At 37.8% G+C, this 5432-nt stretch overlaps 1 long non-coding RNA gene across 1 annotated transcript; it reads right to left on the bottom strand.

The window, feature by feature from the left end:
* Positions 1-732: 732 nt before the first annotated feature.
* On the bottom strand, positions 733-1646 carry LOC120439007. Its single transcript, XR_005612319.1, has 3 exons — positions 1607-1646; positions 1159-1294; positions 733-873 (listed from the first exon to the last, which is right to left on the bottom strand). It is a non-coding gene; the product is annotated as an uncharacterized LOC120439007 (long non-coding RNA).
* Between the last annotated feature and the right edge of the window lie 3786 nt (positions 1647-5432).

The following is a 5432-nucleotide window of genomic DNA, read 5'->3' as shown; positions in this document are numbered from 1 at the left end:
CAATAACTGGAACTCAACTATCAGTACTCAAGTACCAGTTCTGTAATCAAGTTTTGTCAAGGAAGAAATGCAACTGTAGTGGCCTCAGCTGCAGGTCATTTTCCATAAGTTGTACTGGCACTGGTGTCTTGGGAAAAGTCCATCTTGTCTAACTTAGCCCATTTTTAACTAATGGTGTTTTCTGGTAATTTGACAACATACATGCTACTGCAAGCAGTTGGTTGATATTGTAAACATGTGACATGGTAATGATGCTATCAAAAAGTTTGTTCTGTTTTATCCTCCTAATGACTCGCTCCACATGTACCCTGAGTCTGGCTATGGCCTGCGTCTCCTTAACTTGGTATGCTGGCATCTGCTTCTGCTTAGATAGAAAAGGTGGGCGGTACACTTTGCATTTACAACAATCGGTGATGTCTTCAGTCAACTTCTCAGCAATGCCTGATTGTTTGAATAGTTCCTTGTCACTAACCGAACCAGCATACAGATTAGAGATGAATGTCACTGGACCATGTGGAGCTATGCCAACCAGGGCTTTGATCGTACAGTGGGATTTGTACGAAGAGTACATTTCACTTTGGAGAAGTGGTGAGGATGGTGTCTGACACCTCAGCTCTGTACAGTCAAGGATCATCTGGGTGTCTGAGAAATCTTTGAATTCCTCAGGGAGGTAAGCTTGCACTTCTTCACGTGTAAGCCAGATGCATTGAGACCCCAGTGCAGTGGCAAGAAAAAATTTGTCCATGTTGCAATAATGCGGCTCACTGTGGACTGGTGTATGTTAAATCGGTGTGCCAGGTCCCTCTCCTTCAAACCAACTGACAGGAAAACCAGGAAAAGAAAGAACTCGTCAATTGGCTGTAGCAGCTGCCTCTGGAAGGTGAAAACAAAAGGGAAAATGTTACTCCTTAAGTTATGAACTAGTAAAATTATGCTTTTCTTGGCTAAATGTTTAGTAATGGTTATGCATACCATACTGTACTATGGGGTAAACAATGAGGTGCTGTAGTACACAGGTGTATGTATGTAAAGGATGCTGAGTCCTTTATCATACATACACCTGTGTATGTATGCTATTGTACATAATGTAATGTAATTGTACATAAATACATTAACATTACACCTTTAGTTCAAACTACCAACAAACCCATAACCTACCGTTGATGTGCGTGCAGGTGTCAACACTTCTTCGTTCCTATTGGCAGCTGACTTGGCTCTTGAAACCCGGATCATTTTATAGATGCAAGGCTCAATCAAAAACCAAAATGCCATCAAATGATCATAGCTTGGAAATCTATTCACGAGAGAGACATACATCGTGTCCATCATTAATTAACATTACACACTGACATAAAAATAATGTAAACTGTGTCAAATATGCTAATGGTATGCTGTATAACATAGTCTGATTAAGAGTCTATTTGGTGTTGTATTTTACCTGTAGCATATCGTTTAAATACTAAAGCATCTACATGAAACATACAATCAGCAGAGAAAAAGTAAATATCTATTTTGTTTTCATTAAGACTGGAAACACTTTCGAAATTCAACTGATGGTGACCTTGGTATATTTTAAACAATTAGCTGGAATAGAGCTTAAGTGTACCTGGTATAGAATCGGATGTCAGTGTCGGAGCCAGCAAAACGCTGTAACCCAAATTCTCGCTGGACACGTAACTCCTGTATTTCCTTCCTCAGAGTCTCCACGTCTTTGGACAGGTCTTCTGCAACTGATGCAGATATGTCTAATGCAGACAGCTCAGGGACTGAGCAGTAGTCATGATCTCTTGTAAGACTGTGCTCTTCTTGATCGTCAGCAGGAACTAGTTCAAGGCATTGCTCCGTTCTCTCCCAAACACTACGCCGCGGTGGTTCACCTTTAAAGCCATTCCACTCAAAAAGTGTTGGTACAGCACCTTTAATAAGCCGCCTTCCACCATCAAGGGTTGTTGGCTCTATGAGTTGATCACTGGCAAAGTGTCTGCTGCAGACCCTGGTGTGAGAGGTAATCGTGAAATTATCCCGGCGTATGTTTACCAGCCATTGTCTTCTCAAGTCGGAATGGGTCGGAAAGCCATGAAAACTTAGTATGCCGTTAAATTTGGCTGAAGCCGAACAAAGTGGGACACAGCAATGCTCAGAGTATTTCTTCTCCTGTTTTTGAAAATGTTCTGTTTGAAATACTTTTCTTTTTATACTCATTCTGAAGTGACATTAGCATAGCTACCGATAGATAAACAAACATACCGGTAGTATTTGGAAACGGAAATACGTCACATGCCCTAGTGCAAGTAGTCCATCTCCTTTTCTTAAACTCTTTTCCTTGGCCTCGATGAAAACGTCATCGTGGGGAGGACAACTGCTAAGGACTCAGGAAAAGAGAGGAGCGGTGCTGAGAACTGGAACAGCCTTACACTCGTCTCTCTGTACCAATGTCACACCGGATGTCCGGCTGTTGAAACTACATTGTGCTGAAGATGGACTACAAAACAAACATCTTATTTCGTAACAATGTGTTCTAACCCTGTTGTTTCATGGAGGTCATATAAACGAGAACAGCCTTTTAAAAATATTGCTTCATTATTAAGTTTGAATTTGAAAAAAGAAGGAACAGTTAGGGTCAGATATACTAACATCTGCAGCAGCTCAAACACGTCTTTTGATGTTAAAGAGCTGCTAGATTTACTGAAGAGACTGTCCTAAAAGTCTCCAGTCAGTCCTCAAGCTGTGTTTTGAGGTGAGCCCCACTTATTTTTCCTATATAATACAGTTTATATGAAGCTGAAATTAATTATGCTTTTTATTTTTTAATAGTGCACACAGATAACGCTCTCTGCTGAATATGTAAAAAATAAAAGTGTTACTGTGTTTCATGCCTGAATGTTGCTCATGGTCTGATGGGAAATAATGTTTTCTGTTCTTTAGCACATCGAACAGTCAGCTGTTCACAGCTGCTCTCAAGCTGATTTTTACTGAACTGGAGTGACTTCTTCATAGAGAGATTAAAGCACACTGTTAGTAGATCGTCCTGCAATTGTGACATCACAATAATTTCCCTCGCTTTATAAACCTGTCACTTCTGTAACATATAAAATTAAAAACATAATACAATAAGTACTTTGTGAAGGACTTGCTGACATCTTGGCTGAATACATGCTAAAATATGATTGTGTTCTTATTGTTGGCAGGGACGGATCTAGAAGGGTGGCATGGGGTGGCAAGTGCCACCCTAAAATGATCCCTTGCCACCCCCCAAGTGCCACCCCAGTTTTGCATATGATGGTGTTGTTTATTAAAATAACTTTTTTTTAACTGGCAAACATCATTTGTGGGGCATCTTATTGCAAAACCTGATTCTTCTCTCATTTTAGTTTTAGTAATATTTTTAAATGGTTGCATAAAAAGAAAACAAAAGACAGGTGTATTGGCTACATTTTTAAATAAATAGTTGTATATGTTTACAAAATGTACAATTTATATTTGCATTTCAAGTTATAAAAAATGACTCAACATGTCTGTGGCTTTTTTTTTTATAGTAAAAAAAACTACTAGCATTTTAAGTTCTTTGTGTGATTTCAGATCAGTAATACTAATGCAGTATGTCAGTGAAAAAAAACAAAACAACTAAATTCAGTTGAGCTGAAAAGAATGATACCAAACAAGGCAAGGGGAAAAAAACTAAAATGAAACAATTTCAGGGTGAAATACAAACGTAAACTCAAAAGGAGTCAAAATAGCCATTGTATTTCAGACCTCAGTGGGTTGATCCAAGAAATCATGAAAAATTAGGTTTAAATTTTTGTTAATGGCAGTGCAGATTTCTGACATTTTGTGTAATTTAAGCATGTAACAATGTGATTGTTTTCTAACAAAAAACAGTGTGAAACTTAAGTTAGACTTGTGTTTGTAAATGAACTGCCCCATGTTGTGTAGCTTTCTGGATTTTATACTTGTTGGGCTACATATTTATTTATTATACAGGCTATACAGTACATACATAAAAAATGTGAGTTTTGATTCTAACTAAAGTGTTTAATTATGTGGGCTACAGAGAATAATTAAGTTATAGAAAATATTTATATGAAAATGTATATACTTATCGCAATTGAATCATTTTAACCATATGTAACCACCTGCATATGTGTTTGGGGGGAGAGGGGAGGCTTTGATTTTGCCACCCATTTGATTTCTTTGCCACCCTCATGCCACCTTAAGAAAATTTCTCTAGATCCGCCCCTGATTGTTGGGGTTTTAATATTCATGTGTGTTGTCCTGATATGCCCATGGCAAAGGGCTTTTAAAGCCTTATTGATTCTTTTAATGTGGTGCAATGTGTGACCGGTCCTACACATGAATGTGGACACACACTTGATCTTGTTTTATCTCATGTTGTGTTTTCTTTTTGTTTTTTGTTTTTGTTTTTAATGTAGAGATCTCTGATGATGTGTTTTCTGGCCACAGTCCTGTGATGTTTGAAGTTCCTCTTCCCTTTACCTTTGTTAAACCTCACGCTGCTGCTTGGCGCTGTCGACTTTTTAACTCCTCCACTGCTGAGCAGTTTTCAACACTTAACCAGAACTGCCAAATCCCAGATTTTTTATGCAGCCAGACCACAGAACTGAACTCGTGGTTTTATTCCACCTGCCAGACTACTTTGGACTGCATTGGACATGGCTTCATTAAAATCCAGGCATTCTAAAACTAAAGCGCAGGCTGAACGACACGACCCGAGCTGTCCGACATGAGTGGCGTCGAGCTGAGAACACGTGGAAAAACTACAATTTACAAGTGTCATTACAGATGCTAAAGGACTGTTAGCGTCAATATATATATATATATATATATATATATATACATATATATATGTAAATATATATATGTACGTATATATGTGTGTATACATATATATATATATATATATATATATAGACCAAGTATAGATAGATAGCATAAGTGTAGATACTTACATGAAAACAAACATAATAACTTCATACTGTCACTGGGTTTAAACTAAAGGAGTGATCACAAGAAATCATCAGTATCAAACCGTGACAATAAAAAATGTTCATTAAAGCAATCAAGAATGTGATGAGTTTGATGTGAATCCTTGGTAATGCATGGGGGAAGCTCTGTGCCAATTTTATTAGCAACTACGGATTTTATCCTTTTCTGGATGCAATACCTTGGCCTCCAGTAACACTATATGGAATCTTAGAGTCATTTTGACCAGGACTTCTCCTTTAATGGAAATATAAAGCAAATATTTAAGACTGCTTTCTTCCATTGCTGCAATATCTTTTAAATCAGAAATATCCTGAGTTTCCTAATGTGTTCTCAGCTTGTTATAACTCTAGACAAAGGGGAGTAGCGATTTTAATCCATAAAAAAATTAATTTCACAGTACTCGATACAGTTATAGATCCAGAGGGCAG

Source organism: Oreochromis aureus, linkage group 3 (genome assembly GCF_013358895.1).
Source record: "Oreochromis aureus strain Israel breed Guangdong linkage group 3, ZZ_aureus, whole genome shotgun sequence".
NCBI lineage: Eukaryota > Metazoa > Chordata > Actinopteri > Cichliformes > Cichlidae > Oreochromis > Oreochromis aureus.
Note: the sequence above shows the minus strand (reverse complement) of the source record. Positions and strands in the feature narration are given on the sequence as shown.